This window comes from Mycteria americana, chromosome 1 (assembly GCF_035582795.1).
Source record: "Mycteria americana isolate JAX WOST 10 ecotype Jacksonville Zoo and Gardens chromosome 1, USCA_MyAme_1.0, whole genome shotgun sequence".
NCBI classification, from domain to species: domain Eukaryota; kingdom Metazoa; phylum Chordata; class Aves; order Ciconiiformes; family Ciconiidae; genus Mycteria; species Mycteria americana.
Window position 1 is genome coordinate 127,419,018 of NC_134365.1, and position 21,952 is coordinate 127,440,969.

The following is a 21,952-nucleotide window of genomic DNA, read 5'->3' on the forward strand; positions in this document are numbered from 1 at the left end:
GGGGTGCCTCCTCAGCAGGCAAACCTTCCTCAGGAACCCGCCACAACTGCTGCTGCTCAGGAGCTCATAGTGGGAGAGGGAAATTGCCTGGAATGAAGCAATGGGCAAATCTCTGTGCATCCTCTCCAGCCTTTGAGCTGGCTGCTCTTCTGAGTCACTGTGCTGGGGAGGTTGAACCCCTGGGCTTTAAGCAGTGATCACGATCCCCTGGTTTAGGATGAGACCCTGGCTTAGAGTGAGACACGAAAAGCAAACATACACCGCTGCCCTAGGGAGTCCGGTTGGTTGGCAGCATTGGCAGTTAGGTGGCTATATTAGCATTTTAATCAAATAACTAGATATCCTAGAATTATATGTTTGAATCTCTGTAGGCTAAACATAGCTTCAGAGGCAAATAATTTCCATGTAATTTTAGGGTGGAGAATGTCCTTTGGGTAACAGCTGCCTGCTCTGCATGGGCGTTAAAAATCCTGTGGCACTTTATTGAAAGCAGAGGCTTGTCTCAGAGGCCTTGCTTAAAACATCCCTCAGCGTGCTGGCTGTCTGCCCAGCTGCAGTCCTGACACCCAGGAGGGCATGCAGTTCAGGGGGAGATACTGCAGCTCCTGTTCACTATATTGTTTGTGGAGTGTCATGGGAGCCTTGATATAAACGTGGACAGCTTGCCCAGGTCACAGCAAGGATGACCTTGCTGGCATTGGTCTAAGCATATTTGCTCATGTGGTACAGTGGGTGCCCAAGCCCTGGGAAGAGTAAGATCTTTGAGGACAGGAAAACAGATTGTCCAGTCACAGGCTGGCCCAAATCCTGCCTTGTCAGCAATATCTGATGGCTGGCTGTATTGCCCTGGGGCAGTCTACTGGTTTCTGCGGTGGACACGCATCTACAAGCCCAGGTTCAGTATGAAAAGTTCTCAGGAGGGCATCCAGGCCATGCTAAACCTGACCGTATATATTTGTTTTGTAACGTCAGAGGTTTTAAAAGTTCTAATGATAAACCATCTGGAATAGGTTTCTTTTCAAAAGAAAAGAATGAAATAGATGTGAGCTGGCAGGAGCTTTCAGAGAGATTTCCCCCACCCCCCTCTGTTTATATATTATGCAGAGAACTCTACAGGAAAATGGGATACATGAAGTTGAGCATTTCATGACAAGTTGTCACATTCTGTGCATAAATTTCTGTAAGGTGCTAGGCACCAGTGGTGGGAGGAGATATTAGGTCACTCATTGCTAATCCTGGAAAGTTTAGGGGACTTTGCATGTCCTTTGAGAGTGTCCCTTTGATGGAACAAACATCACCTGTCCAGAGTTATTCCTTCATGGTGCATATAAACCATCCATTTATTTGATAAAGGTACCCATAAAAAACAAGAAATGACCCAACAACACTCCAGTGCTAATATCAGTCCTATCCTGCTGTTCATCTTTATATCTTCCAGCTTTCTACTGCATGAAGTAATGTAGAACTAAAAGTAATACTCAGTCCTTTTTCTTCTTAAAAGCATATTACAAATACTAACCTTAATTCCTCTTCTGCCTGTTTTCAGAAGGTTAAATATCAGTTTTTCGGAGGATTTAAGTACCCAGGGTGCATTTGAAGGTCTTTGAGTGACAGAACTTCTGAACATCTGAGCCCTATTAAACATTCCCCAGGTGCATGTGAGGGAGGTATCAGAACCAGCATCAGAATTTGGATGGTCCCAGCTCCAAACCCTGGTCTAATCAGCACCTCTTTTCAGGTGCTGTTTGCAGATGATGGCAGAAGGGCATTGCATTTCTGATGACTCAGCATTTGCGGGGTAGGCTTGCTTTAGGACATAGCTCTCCTGCAATCATGAGCTCCCGTATTACTCCAGCATTACTCCTGAGCAGTGCATGGCATCATCGTCTTTGCTCCTTAGGAGGAGGGTAATAACTGGATCAAGCACTGCTATAGGGGGTTAGTGGGAAAAAAATGATTTTTTTCTCTTAGCAGTGTTAGGACATAATTTCAGCCTCTAATTTCTCACACCCCCTTTCCTCCTCCCGCTATTTCACATAAACTTCTCATGAAAGCAATAGTCTTTCTGAAGGTGTGTTTGGAGTGTTATTGGTTAAGCCCACAGGGAAAGCACGTCCCTCACATAAATTGTGGTTGATGGTGAACCCGGACAGTGCTTGTACCATTGCACAGACACTGGCTGGATGCAGGTGTGAATTGCTAAGGTCCCCAAACCTGTAGTTTGCCCAGACATTTTCAGTGGTACCCTCAGAAGGCAGTAAGTACTGATAAAACTTGGAGCACTGCTCTGTAGAGCCCAGGACGTATTTCCCTTCGACTCTATAAAACCACTGTCAGGTAGAACCCCCCTGAGTAAACCTCACTGTTGTAAGTGCCCTCTCCACAGCCTGCCCAGCCTGTGGAAAAGTCCCTGGTGTAGGGGACTGCCAGGAGCATGTACAACATTGCATATCCAGGCTCTCCATAGACAGTGCGAACAAGGCAGAACTGCTCTAATCACCCCAGAACTGAAGCCAAATCCCCTTGGTCAGCTAGTTTGTTCCCACTGCACAGATCAAAATACAAGCCTCAATCATAATATTAAATCTACCCCCCCTCCCTGCCATACTGTATTGTCTAGGTGATAAGGAAAGGGGAAACTTTGTTTTCATTCCCTTCAAATTAATTAGAAATTGATGTGGGGGGAAGACTCATCCAGACAGTAACAGGGGTTATTATGTTTCATAACTGCATCCAACCAAGGATGTGTTGCACAGAATTCAGAGTCAACAAGAGTCTCTGGTATCAGGGTCAAGTCAGTACATCCTCTGTAACCAAGTAATTCAGCTCAGCACGCTACCTGTGTAGGAGAGAGGGCTGGGTGGCCCTTCAGACTTTAGCTCTCTAAGAAGGCTGGAAAGGTATTGCTTACCGGCATACACAGCAGTCCTTTCCAAATTTGAATTCTCAGTGCTACGTTTTCTCTTTGCGTATGCCTTATCATGAATGCAAGTGGTTAAGCTTTCCTCCTCCGTTTTAAAGATCACGTTTAATTTTTCTTTTTTGCTCTAATGATTTAGATGAAATATTTAAGCTCACCGCTGTAAATCCCCTTGGGGCACCTGCCAGAAGGTTGCTGAAACCTGGATGAGGGATGGTGGAGGGGCATACACTCTTAATTAGTGGAGGTTGGCAACCCCCTAACACTTCGGCTCACGCTCTTGTCGACGGCTCCGAGGTCTGGCTTTGCAGGAGCCGATTCATGCAGGCGTTTGGAAATAACCGGACTCTGGCAGCAACTCCCACTCTGACAGAAGAGAGCCAGCAACCAGCTTAATAGGTTGCTGCAGCCAGCGAAGTCCTCCGGTGAGGAGCAGTGAAGTGAAGAAAAACAAAGCCCATTCCAACCGCCGCCACAGCAGACAACAACTGAGAGCAAAGAATCATTTTATTGCATATGGAGGGGGGGAATGCGAGAAAGAAAAGAGAATGAGATGGCATTTTTTACAGAATGAGATGTTATGGTTTCTTTCCTTTCTCCCCTTCCCATTAAAGAGGACAAAAATATACAGAAAGAGAATTCCAGAGGTTTTCATTCTTCTTGTAAGAAAAGACAGCGCAGCCGAAGCTTCTTCCTCGCATTAACTTTTCAGAAGGAAAGTTGGTTCCCCTTTCTCTGGCTCCTCACAGCGGCATTTTTCTGGCTCCAGCAACCTAATAGGTTGATTGCTGAGCCTCTTCTGTTTCAGTTACTTTTGATTGATTCTCAGGTCTGTGTCAGCCACTCGGTGCAGCCACCATCCCAGGAACAAATCTGCAGCAGCTGAAGATGAAAATAACTTCCATGACCACTTAGGAGGGGAGTTCAAGCGTCTTTTCTAAACATGAGGTTGCTGTAGTCTTCCCTCAAAATCAGCTCTCTGGCCAGGGCTGCTCGTGATGAGGTTCCTGTTCCTGATGGCTTGCTGAGCTGTGCTTAGCCTCAGCTGCAGCTAGGAAGGAGGGTGAAAGGAGCTTTAATATCATTAGGCTGCTAAACTGGTGGTTGCTGGAAGGCACTGCTGTTACCCACCAGGAGGGGAACCGTGGCCTGGCAGAAGTCCCTCTAGGTTTAGGGATTGGAAGGGGACAGGGAGAGGTGGGACACAGAGCCTGTAAGATGAGTCCTGGGGGCTTGCTTTCTTGTTTGGGTTTTTACTGAAGGAGCAATGGGAGAGGGAAGGGACAGAAAGGGATTTGGGAAAAGGAGTGGATGTGATGGCGACTGGTTCCTCACAGAAGCAGCCAGCCTCTGCAGTTGCTTTGAACACATCTGACTCTTTTCTTAGCAGTAGCAGCCTCAAGCCTTCAGACTGGCAAAGGAGTAGTGAGGACAGATCTGTACTGCTGCCCTGGCTGAGAGCTAGTCTGGCTTTCTGCATAAGTCAGAGCAGACTGAGAACGAAAGCAGTCTGGAGAATTTGGGCTATTTTTGTCAACAGTAGGATTATATTTCTGTATTTTTAATTTCCTACTGTTGCTGTCCAATTCAGCTCAGCATGGGATCACAGCATAATTCAGGCTGGACGGGACCCTGGGAGGCTCAGAGCAGGGTCAGCCCCAGGCCAGACCAGGCTGCTCAGGGCTGTGTCTGGTCGGGGCTTGAAACCTCCCAGGATGGAGCCTGTGCAGCCTCCTGGGCTGCCTGCTCCACTGCTAGACTGTCCTCATGGGGAAATGTTTTTCCTTGCATCTCGTATGAATCTCTCTTGTTTAAATTTATGCCCGTTGTCTCTTTTTTCCCTGCCACACACACTGGTGAAGTTCCCAGTTCCCTTTTCTTGATGACCTTCCTATAGGTATGGGCAGGCCTCACATTTGTGTTTCTTTAGTTGTCAGGGAAATCCCTGGACCTCCACAGTCTTTCAAAGATGTTAGAGAGTGGCCTTGCAAGGACATGGGCCAGCTCTCTTGGCACTCTTGAATGCAACTGTTGAGTCTCATGGACTTGAAGAGACCAAGATCTCTCAGGCACTCCCTGAGTCAATGCCTACCCGCTTGCTGGTAGTTTTCCTCTGAGCCCAGAGGACTGGAAGACCTTGTTGATGAAGACTGAGATAGAGAAGGCATTGAGTATCTGTGCCCTGTGTCACTAAATCACTCTCCCTATTCAGCAATGGGCCTACATTTTCTCTGTTTAGCCTTTATTGCTAATGTAGTGGTAGATACTTTTCTTGTCATCCTTGATGTTCCCTCCAAGTGACAACTCTAGGTGAGCTTTGGATCACAGGTAGCTATGGGGGACCCTCCAAAAGGCAACCAGCTCATCACATTCAAAGAGCTGGGCTTCCAGTCCCAGCCTGAGGTGGGCTGATGCAATAGGGTGCTGCTTCAAATGACCCCTGGGGAGAACTTGTACCCTTGTCTAAGGCAGCAGGTGTGCAGCGGTGAAAGCTTTCATGCAGGGGAAATCTGGTGCACCCAATGTTGAACTCAGAGCAGCTCTGCCAGGGACCTGCCTGTCTCCTCATGGGTTGTCCTCAGCAGCCAGGCAGGAGAGGCATGTTCGTGTGCCTCCTGACTGGTGGGGGGGGGCGGCTTTGTCCAGGAGGCACGGATTCTCTTACAGTTAATGTGTCTTCTAGAAATACCCCCTTGTGTCTGCTGGGAGGAGCTGGTGCAGGGTAGCAGAGCGGCATTTCGGGGGTGGACTGACAGACCTCATTGGGATCCCCTTCCTCCCACCCTGAAAAAAGGGAGCAGTGGTGCCAATAAGGTGATCCAGCCGCACACTCCTGCCCATGCCCCATGAGCACTGTGCTCCCGGGGACCCAGGGTCCCTGTTGCAAGCAAACAGCCAGAGACAAGGCGCTCCCTCCACTCCTATCCCTCCAGTACCTGGGGGTGGCGGGGAGGGAAACAGACTGAGAGGGCAGGTTAATATGAATGGACATGCTGTGAAAAATGGATACTAAATTATCGCCTGATCCAATAAACCTCTCAACCCACGCTCTCAGAAAAGCCTTGGTGAGTAGACAGGCCTCACGAGTTGCTCAGCAGCTCAATAAAATCTGTCTCTGCCCTGTCAGATCGAAAAGGGAAACAAATGGCAGAATTCGGAGCCCTCCCCCAAGGAGGCCTTGCTTCTGCGTGAACGGCTCTGCCTGCAACGCCAGCTCCCTGCCTGCAGCCTGAGGGGACCACATCGCTGGCAGCTGCCTGCAGCAGGACCCTGAGCTTGTGAGAGTTTCCTTCCTCCCTCCTTGGCTTCCAGGTGTTCTCATGGAGAGTGATTTCACCCACGTGTGCCTGATTGCTTTGAGGTGCAGGAGCCCTCGGAGTGTTTGCAGCCAGCCCCAGCAGAGGGGCTGGAGTAGGGGTGAGTGGAAGGGAGGGTCAGCCCCCTGCACCACGCCAGCTCTGCCATGCACCCCAGGTTGCTCAGTTGTCTGGAGGCGGCTGCCTGGGTGGGAGCACCCTTACAGGGCTGCGTTTGCCCTCGCAGGGGGCTACAGTCGATGCCCTGCCTGGAGGAAGGGCTTGATCCTGTTATGCCAACACCAGTTTCTTCTGCTGTGTCTGGTGGGGGCTGTTGCACCTCTGCACATAGGTGTAGGATGATTCATGAGCATGCGTGTGTGTTGTATCTGCACTCAGGTTGTGCTAATCCTGTTTAGTCATTTTTCAGTGGATTTCATTTAGATACCGGGCTGGGGCTCTGCATGCCCTTGACAATACTGAGCAACACCATTGCTCATATTTAAACTCACTGACATAGCTAGTGATGGTGAAATTAAAGGAGACAATGACATAAAGCTCTCACCCAGCAGCAGTTTGCCTCCTGCCAATCACTGCTCTTGTATTTTCCCTCCCTTGTCAAAACCCAAGGAAAAGGGGCAGATTTTGCAGCTTCCCTGGAAGACCAGCAGGTCTGAGCTCTTCTGGACCGACCTGCATGCCCAGGCTGCTCCAGCTGAGCCCACAGAGTGCAGAGGAGGATTGGGCACCACCTGCCGTGCAAACCCTCTGTGAAGCCACAGCAAACCTCTCTCAGAATGTAAAGCATGTGATTTGTGCCAGCAAAGACTTTCGGCCTCGCCGCTGCGAGCAGCTTGCTCGTGCTCACCCAGCCGGTAGCAAAGCCAGAAATAGCCTGGGCTGCTGGGGCCCAGCACCCGGCTCTCGCCTCCGGTCCGTGGCCGCTCTCCAGCCCTGACTCTACACGCCAGTTTGCTGTCGTGGCCTCTCTTGCTGGCTGGTGGAAGGAGGGGTCTGCTCCCCGAAATGGCAGCTGAAGACACAGATGTTACATGTTTTATTCCGTGGCTTTTGATACTAAGCAAATAAGTCACAACTGGTTTGCTGCACTTTTTTTTTTTTTTTTTTTACTGTTATCAGAGCTGAAAATATGGCTTCTATTAACACTGCGGCAATGGGAAGAAAAGGCTTGTCCTGCAGTTCTGGTTTAAAAATAAAAATAAAAACAACTACAGAGAAACAGCTTGTGCCCCTTGTGAGTAGATGTAGGCTTTCATTTCATCTCAGGTTTCTACCATCATAACACTTGACAGCAAGTGCTGTAGTCACGAGGGTCCAGGTTTGGAAGGGCATTAACAGTGTCTAATTTTTGTTGGTTTTAGTGAGCAGCAGGTGCCTACAAACCTTTACTATCTGGTCTAGGATTTCTGTGACTATACCCTCAGAAACTGCATCTTTATTAGATACGTAGTTTCCTTTACTGTTTTCAAAGACGACTATAGAAACAGGGCTTTGTGAAACTTAGCAAGTAATAGTAACTGGCCATAACGCCTAAGTAATTATTAGCTACCCACAGAATAAATGAAAGATTAAAAGGCAGTAATCTTCTTTCCTCTTTGTTGCTTGCTATTAATGGCTTCCTAGTCTACATACTAAATGGTTATCAAGGCAGTGTTCTGTTGCAGAAAATCTGTAGTGTTAAAATTTGAATTTACTGAGAGCAGAGAATAGGTTCACTTGAACAGGGAAGGCAAAATGATAAGGAGTTTTGGTTTACAGGGACTTTGTCCCAGTCTAAATCCAAACAATGCTTTTCACATACTGGTGGTCATTGCTGGCACTTGAAACTGGGAGCAGACAAAAGCCTTTGTAGGAGCCACGGGCAGTACTCGGCAGTCTGTAAGGGTCTGTGGAAAGCAGCAAGGAAAACTACTTTCAGCATTGTCATAAATTCTGTCCTGTGTGGACAGCCCCATGGCTACTGAATTTCTAAAGAGGGGCACTTCTACCTTAGAAAATATGCAGGGTCTACAAATTAAAAAAAGGTTAAAAACCAGGGCACTAGGAACAGAAGAAAGAAAGGACTTGGGAACCAGATCCAGCAGACATGGGAAATACTGAATGCGGGATGAGGAGCCATGGCTAGGCTAGTCATTGCCATGTAATGAGGAGGGAAAAAATCAGTCTTTCCAGCTCCATGCCTCATAAAATCCAACTGAAATCAATCCAGGATTTTGCCAGTCATGAGTTATTCAGCAATCCCAAGGTCAGGCCAATGGAGTCTCCATCACACATCATCATCTGTTCTCTTTATCCCTGTACTGCAGACAGGAAATCAAGAGACAGAGCTTAATCACTGCAATATAGGCAAACATTTGGGCCCAGACTGGAAAGTAATTAAGTGTGCATTAAGGCCCACTCCCGTTTAGCAAAGCCCTTCTGTACATGCTTTAAGTGCCACTGGAGCTAAAGACACACAAAGAAACGCTTAAATTCCTTCCTGGATCACTGCTAACTACAGTATAAATATTTAGGAATACATTTAAAGACTCTCTGGGCTGAACACAGCTCTTACTGCATAGACAGGGGCTGGAAGAATTGGGATCTTGCAAGTTGCCATTGCAAGTTGAGGTGCATGGTAGGTGCTGGAGGCAGCCAGCCAGCATGGAAAGGGGACTTTCTGTGGCAGCAGGAGAGCAAAAGTGCATGATGAGAGGGTAGCCAGGGTCTGCAGAATTACAAGTGCATTTTATGTGCATTTAAGGTTGAATGTTTGTACTGAAATTGTTGCATCTATGTTGGGGGTGATCCCAGGAAACTGAAAAAGCAGAGGCCAAACCAATTCCCTTTTCTCTCATGATGCATTCTGTTCTTCTCTGATACAGCCTCCCAATTTCCATGGAGGGAAAGGAGGGCAAGGACCTGATGGAGGGTTTTGAACTCTTGGGGTGGCAGTACAGTGAGTAAATCAATGGCAGTGTGGTTTCAGAGATACATCACCCCTTGTATTTAAAAGCACACATGCACATTCATCCAACTAATATTCTTGGTACAAATGGCAAATGATTGCTTGAACTGCTAGACAGGGAGGAGGGCCAGGTCCCTACCCTGAAGAGTTTACAGATGAAATGTAAAGAGGAGGACAGTGCTGCAGGGGGAGAGGGAACACAACGTGAGCTGAGGCACAGTTGTTATTCCTGGCACTCTCTGAAGCCTCCTTCCCAGTCTGTTGCCTGCCTTTGATGTGGATCATTCCTCTTTTATCGAAAAGCTTTCTTCCCAAGGTGCTCCAGAGCTTTTCACACTCCTGGTTTTCATCCTACCTCTCTAGGTGTTCCTGCATTGTCTTCTTTCAGTGCTTTTCTCCTCCCTACTATCAGCCTTCCTTAGGACATTGCCTCTCCTTGCTCCTCACTTTGTCCCTAGGTAGCTTTATCCTGCCACACACTTCAGTGATTGTTTCTGTGCTGACAACTCACAGATCTAGTTCCTCAGCACTACGCACTCAGTCCATTTTCTGGCAGCTCCTGCAGCACCTCCTCCTTCATGTCCCACCACCATCCCCCTCACCGAGAATTTAATGTCTCCTCCCAGGTTGGCCCTCAGTCCTCTCCCTTCTTGCATGCCACCATGGGAGTTGCAACAACCCTCCTACATGTCCCAGAGGCTGACTGACAAACTGTAATGTGTCTTCTCTGTCCCCTTCATCCCACACAGCAACATGGGCAGGCTTAGGAGCAGCCACCACACTCGAGGTCAGTGGGCTTTGTGCTCCTATGCCACTTGGGGAAATCCGCCCCCTTGGAGATCCTGCCTTTCTTCCTGCTAGTTTGTCCTGGCTTGTTTGTCTGCCCAGTGGAAAACTCACAAACCATGCTTTTCAGCTAAATTTCATGCCCTTCTGAAAGAAAGGCCTCTATTTAATCATTCCAGCAGTGTCTAAAAACCCTAATTCCTTCAACATAGTGACAAACAGTTCTGATTATTTGTAGAAAAGCTTGAAAAGCATTGAGCATATTTTATTACCCGTGAAAGTTGCCAGACTGGCAGCCATGGAGGCTTGTCCTCTATTTATCTCTAGAGCTGGACGGCACAAGCAGTACACATTTCTCCAGAACGTCTCGCTGCTCACATTTTGAAAGGCACATGGTGGCCTATCACCATGAGATGATGGTACTTTCTGTTCAACCCACTGAGTATTTGCTCAGTGCCTGGGACATGAGTGAAGTATGTCAGGTTGCTAGTGGGAGCAGCTGGGGAGGCCCCAGAGGGACTCACCATGAAAACAACTGCCCTCCCAGAGGGCTGTGGGTGATTTGTGTGAAGCCACATCTCCTCCTGTCTTTTCTGGCAAGCCAGGTCTCATCCAAAGTCAGTTATGATCTGTGGAAGTGCTGCTTAATGGGCTATGAATTGTCATCTGGGGATGTATGGAGGGAGCAGACCCCATGCTTCCTCATTAAAGCAATAAATGCAGTAGATTTGCTGGAAAAAACCCTGGAGCTTCTCTTTTGCCACCAAAAGAAGAATTAGAAGATTAATTTTGAGCACCCTTCATTGCAAACCTTAGCTGTTACTGTTGTAAACCCACAGAAAGGCAAGATCTCACAGATACTATCTGCACGTGAAGCAGCAGAGGTTATGGGCAGCCCCTACCAGGCCCTGGCAGCAGTGCTCTCTCAGAGGCCAAGTGCTGCAGCAGGACCTGGAGCTTTCCTGCAGAGGCACCCTCCTGGCCACACAGGAGTTCAATGCTCATCCCTGCTTTGCAGCAAGTGGCAGGGAAATTATTCAGCAGAGAGGTAAATAGCTTGCAGGATCTCTACTGCTTTTCTTCTTCATGTTCCCCCTCCTCCTGCCCCACTTTGCAGCAACACACACCAAACACAGATGTGCAGTGACATTTTTAAATCATGCACTGATTTGTTAGGGTTATGCAAAGAGAATATTAAGCACTTATTGCTACTGTTCAGGCTGGGCCTTGTATTTTCTTTATGTGCACTGATGTTAAAAATATAAAAAAGCAAAACTTTCAAGCACTGCCAGTTTGGATAGAGTTGTTTTTTCTTCCTAAAATGAAGCGTAGCCTGGTTGGAGGACTTTCTTCTTTGTCAATAATTAAACAGCTCTGCACTTGTTGAAGCAGCCCTGAACGCAGGTACCAGGTTCAGCCAGCCTTGACCACGAGAGGCTAAAACTTTCTACCCCATCCACAGTATGGATTTTTTCTCAAAGAAAAGAAGTCCTTTTAGTATTAACCCTGTCAACTCCAGTGGCAACAGCAGACTTTTACAGCAGATGGGATGCCAAGTAGCCACGTGCATTGAAAGAGTTGTTTGGGTTTGGCCTGCTTTAGCAGAGTTTCATGTGCGGGTGCTTCCTAGAAACAAACTGGGCACAGCTGGTTTCTGCTTGGCCTTTTAGCATTGAGGTGCAATTCAACTGCTGCTAGCGATGCTGGGACTGGATTGCAAAACACCTTTAGTGCAAACAAAGGGGAGGGATTTCTGTCAATGGTTCAGATTTATATTTCCCTCAAAGTGCATTTTTGAAACACAGTAATGAAAGATCAAACAGTATCGCACATTTTGGAAGTTCATCATACCCTTGAGGACGTCGCTGTGAACTCCAGTTGAAGATGGGCACGTGAGAGCGTTGGTATTGAAACAAGAGAATATTTGGCCTCTGGCAAAGGCCTCTGCTTTAAAAAATAACAAAGAAATGTGAAGTCTTTTTCTCTGGTCTAGAGCAGTCAGGGCAGAGTCTCAGTAGAAGGAACCCTCTGCTGTCCTCTGCAAAGGACATGATTTATTTACTTCAGAAAACTGATGGACTACAAGTCATCACCATGTACTGGGCAGGGGAGCTGGACGTTCATGCAAATGTGAGGGGACAGTCCTGCAGGACTGAAGGGCAGAGGAAGGAGGAGCTTTCTGCCTTGGTCTTCAGGCAAAGCTTTCCTTCTCCTGCACCACCATTCTTGTTCACCCGTCCTTTTGCCCATCATTTGGCAACATGAAGCACTCTCGTTGTGGGAAGGACTGTGTCCCAGGCAGGGGAAGGAGGAACGGGAGTAGGAGAGCTGAGACACGGAGATGCGTGCTGTCTCCCTTGCCCATGGGCAGAAAAAGAGGTGGAGGGTTAATACAGCAGTGGGAAGCTACTGTGTAAGGGCAGGTCCCTGAAAGGCAGCAGGTAAGGGAAGGCCTTGTGTCAGGGCTGTACTGGAGTCACAGTGCTGGAGGGCTGGTCGGGAGAGAGCCCTACTTCGCCCTCACACACTGAGCCTGTGGCAGATGCCTGCAGTCGGAAGAAAGCTCTGCTGGCCTGGAGGGACACCTCTCAGTGTAAGTGCTCTGGAAAATGTGGGGACAGAGGGTTTCCTGTGGCTAACTTTTCTTCTTCTCAGGGTTTGTGGGTCTGCAGATGCCTCAGAAAAACCCCAACAACCACCCTCTTCTTCCCCTGCTCCTCAACATATTATGTCTCTTTATCATGCTGGTTCCTGGTTATCTGACCATGGTTCTACATGTACTAATCCCTAAGCAAGACCAGCAGGGCTGAGGAGGCTCGTCCTAGCTGCTGGGAGCAGACAGGTAAGCTGTAATGTCCAAGCACAGCTCCGTGTCCTCCCTACAATGATGAGGAGTCAGAGCTGCTGCTAACGGAGACAGGTGAAAACCAGACCTTTCCCCTCCCTCCTTTCCTGCTTTCTATTTCTCTTCTTTATTTATGTTAATGTGTTCTGCACTGGAGCCATAATTAAATACATATTCATATAGAAAATGTACAAAGCTTCTGCCTGTACTGTGAAGCTCTCTGGAGCTTAACTGCTTGAGACTTGTCACAGGAAAATATTTCTCCCCATGAAAAGAGGCTTCCTACAGCTGGGCTGTATTATTGCCTTTTAATATTGCTAGCTTTGCTTACCCTGGGAAGGGTTTTCTGACAAACTCCTACTGGAGATACAGCTTTTGCCAGTATAACTTACACCAGTTTCCTAAAGAAACTGGGGCTTTCATTGCCAGAGGTATCTCACTGACGGTTGTAATTTGTTCCCACACTCTTTGCTATGCTGGCAAAACTTGAAAGTGCAGTTCACTATTTTTTTCTCAGTGCCTTTTCTCCTAAGTTAGCTTTTCTATCCCTGTGCTTACCCCAGCTGTTTCCCTGGGCACATCTGATCATCTATTGTCTTCAGAATAGCTCTAAGTAATGAGAGGGGTGGGAAGATAATGCTATTTGGAGGGTCTAATCAGATGCTGGTTCCCTGTAACAGAGCTGTATCAAAATCTGGAGCCTGGTTACACTTTAGAAGGAAATGCAGTGATGGAGGCAGCCAGGACAGCAGAAACAGGGTTTGGGAGTTGATTTTAAGTAGGAAGCTGGGTCAGTATGGCACAGAGGGGAGCAGGGGACAGCCTGGGTGGAGGAACTTCCAGCAGAATGCAAAGGCTACGGACAGTGAAGGCACCTAGCAGAGACAGAAGCATTATCAAGACAAGACAGACCATGCTCACCATCGTGTGTCAAGGCCATTTCCATTTCCAGTATCTCAGCCTGACGTTGGAATCAGTTTTGTTTGGATCTGGCAAGATGACTGGTGTTATACACAAATTGGCTCTGTCTCAGGCATTTCACATCCTTGGACAAACACTGCACATTATGAGTTGGGAAACGGAGTCCTGGATGCGTCAGTGATATGCCAAAGCCCTAGCCAGCATCACTGCTACAAACCTAGTATCCCAGACCCTTAGCTTAGCTTGTGTGTTTGTGCTCTGTTAAATAAAACATCCTGTTCTTCTCTCTTTTGTATTTTTCAATGCTGATGAGATTGAGGAGAAAGGCCTGAAAGTTTGAAGTAAGTTCCTGAAGACTCCTACAGATTAATTGTTTAAAAAATCCTTAGTGCAGTGGGTATTTTCATTGTGCTGCCTGGAGAATGGAAGGGATGCTGGGATTATGGATCAAATGTCTGCTTGGTCCAGGGCTACTGATATTACATCTCAATCCTTCTTTTCCAGCAACCATCCTATCTGAGAGGGTCAAACCCCTCCTCTTCCACCTGCATATGCCTCTCCTAACTTCCTGTGGTCTGACTCATCCTCAGACAAATGATGCAGGTCTTGGCAGATTAAAATAGTTGTGTGATGAGGTGATATGCCAGCCCCCCCCCCCCAAAAAAAAAAAACCCCAACCCACGGCAAGTGGCAGTCTTGTGTGGGAGGGAAAGGGGAAGCTTCCTCCATCCTGAAGGGAGACTTCCCATGCTGTGCAACAGAACAGGTCAGGAGCAACAGCTTTTTGTGATGGCTCCCTGTGTCACCCGTTCCCTGGCCCCTGCAAAACCACGTAGGACTCCTGGATGCTCACTCTGCTGGAGTGTCCTTGCAGGCTGGCAGCTGGCCTGGCACAGCGCTGCCTCCAGGCTCCCAGCTCAGTACTGGAGGGATCAGAAGATGATGTTGGAAGAAGCAGATGAATTCTGGGCCTTCATGATCTTGTTGATGAGGAGAAAGTGATGTGCTTTTGGGTAACTCTTGGTGTGATGTGCTTATTTGCAGAAACTGCACAAAGCCCTGTTCTGTGAGCAAGATAGTGATTGATCAAGCCCGAGCTTCACAGTCATTTCAAGCAGGCATATATAGGTACTGCTACTGAAAGCAGTGGTCACACACAGAAAAGATCAACCAGACTGAGTCAGAACAAAGCCAAGTATCCTATTACTCTTTGCTTTGCCAGTCACCAGCAACAGCAGCTGCACACAAAATGTTTCAGTACCTGATGTACTGCTGTAGGCTGTCCTACAGCACGACTGCAAGAAGTTCAGGCTATCCTGGACTTCAGACAATGAGATAGATTGTCTTTACACACAGAAATTTGGCAAGGCACCAGAGTCAGCATAAGGTGTGTGCCCAGCAAGACTGTGGAGTTCACACTGTATACCCTAAAAGTTTTACGAGGTTGCCTGTAACACAGAAGCATGTTAGCAGAGCCTGTGGTCGGTCCGTGTCCGAGAAAAGTTCACAGGAGTTTTTCTTACTCAGGAGCACAAGATCACCGTGAACGTGTTGGAGCTATAAGCAGAGAGCCAGAGCTTGAATGTTCTGCCCCATAATTGAGAGTTCCCCTTTGAAAACCCCAAACAAAACCCAAAAGCCACAGTGGCAATACGCAGTTGCTGTAGTAAGCAGAAGAAAGCTCTCCTGCTGGCTGCCTGGTCCTGCTTCCCAGCGCTCACTCACTTGCTGGATGCAAGAGCATGTGAGGCCACACAGTGACCTGAATGAAGGAATTAGTCTAGATTAAAATTAACCAAGGAAAAAAAGTGTGTGTAAGGGATCAGTTCTCATGAAGCCAAAGATGAAGATGACCTCAGGGTAAGAACTAGTGGCAGGAGGCAGGGGAGGCTAGGACAGCTTCCTCTGGCAGAGGGTGGCTTAGTCTGTGATCACCAAACCGTAGTGTCAGCTGCTGTCCCCTGCCAGGGCCAGGCTGCAAATCTTTCTCTTCCTAGCCTCACACAAGCCTACAGACCGAACTGAATGCAGAGAAGTGTCTCTACATGAACCATTTGCTGCTGGTCGCTTAATACTCAGAAATGTGAACAACTTGCCTTCTGCTTCTGCCCCAGCTGCACATGGTACCTGTGGTCTGGAAATGGTCCATCTGGGCCGTGCCTTTCCCTCTGGGTAGTTGCTGGCAATGCAGAACCTACGGTTTCTCTGTCTGACTGGAAGAGTGGGTTACTTCAGCTTTTTTAAGATGTCTCCAGCTGAAGTAGTTGCATCAAGGACCAAATGGGGGTTGCATGGCATGTTGAAGCCACCGTGGCATTCTCCTCTGAGGTGGTGCTATTGCAAAGCACAGCTCAGTTGGTTGAGAGAATCTGCCCCAACTGCTCAGTGCTGCTGCAGGGAAGTAACACAAGACAGGACAAAAATACTGCCTTGTATTTATCGTTTTTCCACCAATGGCCCCTCATTTATTAGGCATTTCAGACATGCAGAGGACACAAGCAAGCTAGAGTGTATTGCAATGCCTGCATGGGTGCCTTGTAAGCAGAATTCACCATCCTGGTGGTGCTTCCTCTCCTAATGTGCAGTCCCAGACACAATCCCTTCAGCTAGCCTGAGCCTGAGGATGTGAAAGCTTTTACTGTATTTCATGTGAGATGGTTAAGGATTGGTTTCTGAGAACAAAAGCAATCAGGCTTATGTGACTCTTGTCTTCTTACTGGCCGGGAGAAGACAATCAATAATTCAAACTTAAAGCAAACCCAGTAAGACAGAGAACTTCACTTGTTCCTCCTTTGAACTTAGAGCAGTCTGGTCTGAGTCTGTCACTTGCTTTGCTGCTCCACACTGTGCTACCTGCTGGGGTTATGTCTTTACTATTCCTTGCAATGCAGTAGTGCATGGGGCACCACATAATGATCAGGGTGCTGTTGTTTAGGTATGCTTTAAAAACACAATTTAATGCTTGGGATTTCTCTCTGGGTTGGGGACTCCCTTTAAAGTCTCTGGAGCTACTCCTGGGAGCCAGAATTTTCACTAGTGGCAGGTATTTCTAGGGTGAAAGCATTTGCCTTGAGGCCATGGCTGTCTCCATCTTTGGTCTCTTACCATGCTGAGCACATTGCTAGCTCTTAAATAATACTAAAAATAAGTAACGATTATTATTAATTCCTAGGTTCATTGCTTCCCCGAACAAGGTAGATAACAGTGGTTATTGGTGAGTCTAAAGTCCTGCCGAGACAATTCAGTATAGAATGAATTTTCTATGCAGGAAAAGAAGGATAATCAATCACGCACATCAATGGCTGGGGATGGGAGGGTCCCAGGTAAAAAATGATCATGTGCTTCAAGAAGCTTCAAACACTGTTAAAATTAGAGGTGAGGTGGACTAACGCTTCCCTCTGCCCCCTCCACTTCAGAGGAGAGTCAGAGGAGGAATCAAACGTTGTAGCTCCCATTGTCAAAAATCACCCCTGGAAAAAAAACCCTCAAGATGTACAATGGGCTTAAGGACAACCAGGCAAATGCAGAGCGCAGAGGCGGTAAATCTTCACATAAATAAATAAATAAACAAGCAGATAGCCTTGTGAGAATGTCTGCCTGGAAAACGCGCTTAAAGAAGTTTCCAGACCCCAGAAAGTCCACGTTTCTCCCACCTCACACACGTCTCGCTCTGCTCTTCATCGCTCACAGACAGCAACAGAACCCCCCTGCCTTTGATTTACAATTAAATTAAGAATTACTTTAGTAAAAAGCAGCGCTTTTCCCCGCCTGCTTTGTTTTGTGCCTCTAGGCTGTGCAGACCCCTATTGCTTGCTGTGCAAGAGACAGTGTCATACGGCTTGTGAGGAGCTGCAGGAACTGAAACCAGTTCTATGATTTATAGCACTAATAAGGCTCAACTGCCATTTCTTGTGGTTTCCTCCCAAGTTGTCTTTGATAATTTCTACTTGTACTGTGTTTATTGTTGCTGCTGCTAGGGTTCAGTTGGCAGGTAACTGTTGCACTGTTTCGCAGGGTCTGCTCTTTTTTGGCTCTCTTTATTGTGTTATTATTATTAACAAATATTTGTGTTTGGGGAATGCCAAAAGGGATCAGCTAGGCACTGTCCCCCTGCTTCCCCCTGTCGTGCTTGGTGCTGTCAGAGGGATGAAAGATGAGCCTTGCCATGAGTTTACAATCGCATGGTGACAACCCCTCTTTCCAGATCACCTCCATGGCAGGAAGGCTGCGGCAGCTCTGCTGGTGGCCATCTCACGACCAGCCAGCCCGTGGTGGGGCTGTTTAGGCTTGCCCCAAGGGCTCTAGTTCATAAAGCCCTGCCATGTCACACTGGGATGATTTCTAAGAGTACATGCCTCGACGCATTGCTGGAGGGTATTGCCTCTGCAGGTGAGCAGCCACGAGGGAGATGTGGCTGGTGCTTTCTCTCCGGCACAGATTAGCACCTTGGCTGTGAGCTGCGGCAGCAAAGACAAGGCACCTCCTTCTTTTCTGTCATCAGCGTGACAGAGTTGGTGACTGTCAGAGGAGAGGTCCCGTGGACAGTGCACAGCTGGCTGCTTTAATACGACCTCTTGAATTGCCCCAGCATGAACTTGCAGGGTTGGCACTTGGATGCCTCACCCTGGCCTGAGCAGGTCTCAGTGGTGGGGCTAGGTCCCAGCCTTTTGGTGGCAGGACATAGTTGACATTAAGAGACTGCGATGGAAGAAAAAGAGGATCCTGCTGCTGCCAGGGAGAAAAAGCGGCGTTGAGGGGATTGGAAGTGGAGAGACTTCTCGGGGAATGGCAGGAGTGAAGGTACACTGCCTTCACTGTAGTCTGCTGATTGCAGCAGAGTTGGGCAAGAGAGAATCAGTCTGTACCGTCTGATTTATGTGTTTCTCTTGTGCTCGCTTTTGGACTGCTCTCTGCCCGCTTTTGTAAACTTGGCTCGAGTAAAGTCTGTGACAACAACTGAACATTATCACCCAAGGATACTGGAGAGTCTTTGCTGACACTCACAGCTCTGCTTTGATAATTTGCCTGGTAGAACATGTGTGGAGGATTACGGGCTACACCACAAAGATGCTGATGAAGAATGACTGTGCCATTTTTCCTTGCTCCTGAGCAGTAGCAGCAGTCCGTGGCTGGCTGCAGCTGTACAGATCACGGCACAGCTGGGTCTGGGTTTCCCCTGCTTCATCCCAGGCTGCACACAGCATGAGAGGGAACTGGTGGAGGTGGAATTACTGACGATCCAACAGGCCACACTGGCTGAAAATTTCAGTGCGGCAGAAGAAATATAGCTGCCCGCTCTGCTCTCCCTGGATCCATGTGTCTGTGAGAGCTGGGCAAGACAACAGGAGGGTTGAGTGAGGAAGGTGATGGTCACAGAGATGAGAGCAAAACTCGCTGCTATTTTCCACCTGCCGAGATCTTTAAAGCTGGTGAGGACACCATGTTGCCCTTGACCGTTGGCCTGTCATCTGCACCAGGGCCACAGAGCCTTTCTTTGTCAGACTCTCCCATCACATTTCAGTTGCCAACTATGCAGCAAACAGAGGGCTATTACATGTTTGCCTGAGGGCAGAGGAGGGCCCTCAGTGTCGGGTTTATCAGGGCAATGGTGTTGCCATCAAAGCTAGGCAACCCTAATGGCAGAGCACCTGAGACTTGGCAGTACCTTGTGCCCAGGAGAAGATAAAACCTCAGAGCAAAAAAAAATTAAAGGCATTATAATATGAAAGAAGTTTTGTAACGCAGCTTTCTGTACCTGAGTGAACTGCATGTATCTACTTTCTGGAGCCTGTCATGTTTCAGGATGTGCCTGGGTTTGAAAGGCTGGGGGGAGCCCAGCTTCCTTCTTTTTCTGAGGTCTGACGTCTCAAGGCAGTATGGTAACTTCTTTTGGAGCCTTCCTAGGAAGAGGCACACAGGCCTTGGGCCAGTGGCAAGCCCCAGATCCTCTGCCACAGCGTCCCACTGCTTCTCCAGAGCTACATCCAGGGGTAGTTCTGGCTGTGGCCATAGCATCTCATTGAGCCTTGGCTGAAAAGAGAGCTGAGTAAAATCAACAACTCTAGGACCAAGCACTTCCAATATCAAGGGAGTTAGATCCATCTGCTGCTTTTTGGAAAGTAGTAAATTATTGCTTCTTCCCCTGCTGCACACATACACACACAAACACCCACAGACTTCACAGTCTGAAGATCTGCTGTCCTTCCTGCTAGAAGGGCAATTTCTACTCTCATCTTCTATGCTCATTTGCCAGTAAAACCCGCTCTTCTCTCAGATGAGGTTTTGAAATAATTCTTGCAGGCAGCTAAGAGCACTTGCAGTTATAACGCTTGACATGAATCTTCATGACACTGCACTGGGGTTCATTACTCTTTCCTGCTATCCCAGTGAAGATGAAGTGGGGCAACCGAGGCCATTCAGGAGGTCAGCAACAGGATCACCATTCATGGCCCTCTAACTTGTCTTCCAGACCACACAGGAGGCTCTAACCTGGGTTGACATTGAGAAGCTTCACTGCACTGTTTACATCATCTGATCGCTTGTGGCACAACAAGGCTTTTGAATCAATCTGCCAGTTATTTATACTTGGGAAAAGAGCATTCACAGATGAGATGGAGGGTTTTCCAGGCATTAGTAGGTAGAGTGGATCAGACAAAACTGCAAGTCACATTAAACCAAGGAAAATGTTTTGTTGTAAAGCTTTTTACAGTTCTGATTCCTTTTGTTTGGACTTTTTAAAATTAAGAAATGCTCCATTTTTGGGGTTTTTTTTTGTCTTTCTTTTCTTCTTCTTTATCTCTTCTCCTGTTAGACTTTTCCCACTTTGTTACTGAGGAAGTAAGAGTGAGACAGGGGAGGGAAAAAAAAGGGTCAGAAGACATTAGAAAATTCAAGTGGCACATGAAAATAAAAAATGGGTGAGATTCAGCTGCCTAACCTTAGGCAATAAGAGATATATGAGATACTTCAGGATTCCCTTCAGCCGCAGCTTTGCAAAGGCATGGTCTCTGTTAGGTCCTCTGTCATGTCTGCAGCTGTGTGCAGATGTCTCGGATGCTCTAGCACATCTAAAGGGCAACAGACACCCTGGCTTGGGCAGCAAAATAATCTTGGCTTCTGCTGTCTTTGTTGAATAAAACAGAAATTTTCTGACAGATGCATGGAATTTTCAGGATTCATAAAAACGCCTATGTATTTTGAGGGACTGAAAAATAACATTCTCCCTTGTACAAGTTTATGAAAGTCTCCTTAGAATCAGTGTCAAGGCAATAATGCATGGTGTGTCAGCCCAGCTGTATTTGCTGGCATCTTCTATATATTGCCATTAGCTGGCAGGCATGCACAGAACAGAGGTTTCCATAAGCTGTTCTTTTTAATGTAAAATTATGTCTTAGTGTGTTGAACTCATTTGTGTCTTTAGCTTGTAAGGTGTTAAATATAGGAATCTGGGTTTTCTCTGGCATGCTCAGTCTCTTGCATATATACATGCCTCAAGGTATTGCATATATGATGATTATAACTATCATTTTAAAGTGCTTTTGTGTTCCAAATGTGCTTGGTGGTGCTCATGACAGGATATTCACTATTTGCCTGAAAATCTTATAACTTAAATAAGCATTTACCATCAACCTAATCTAATCTAATCATAATCAATACCGATACTGTGGGATCTTGTAAAACATGACCCACATGGCAAGTTCTGCCACTTGTTAATTACGCCCTTGGAGGCAGCAGTCAATAACTCCCAAGGGTTAGATGGTTCCTACTTAGTCAGGTGTTTTCATGGAGTACCGCTGACATTCAATAAGGACTTCTGCAACCACAGAAAACTTTATACTATGACATACAAATGAAAAGGCTTAGGAAAGATAGCAATTAGAGAATTGTTTAAAAAAAAAAAAAAGAAGCTGGCCATAGAGCCCTGCAGAGCAGACCTTCAGGGAACTGACAAGACAATTTTTCTTTTTTGGAAAAAACATTTAAAAGAGGTTTGTGTCTCACCCAAAACCAACACAGCAGCCTGAACTAGCACATAAGTCACCACAAGTACTTCTTTCAAAAAAAATGTCCAGACCTTTGGCTTGGGTACTTCGACATAGCTCCATGGCAAGAAGCTCTTCCAGCAGCTGGCAGATGAGAATCTGTCCAAATTAGTATGTCCACTGATATTCAGAGCAGATAATCTTGTTCTTTTCTCTACATTTAATATGAAAACA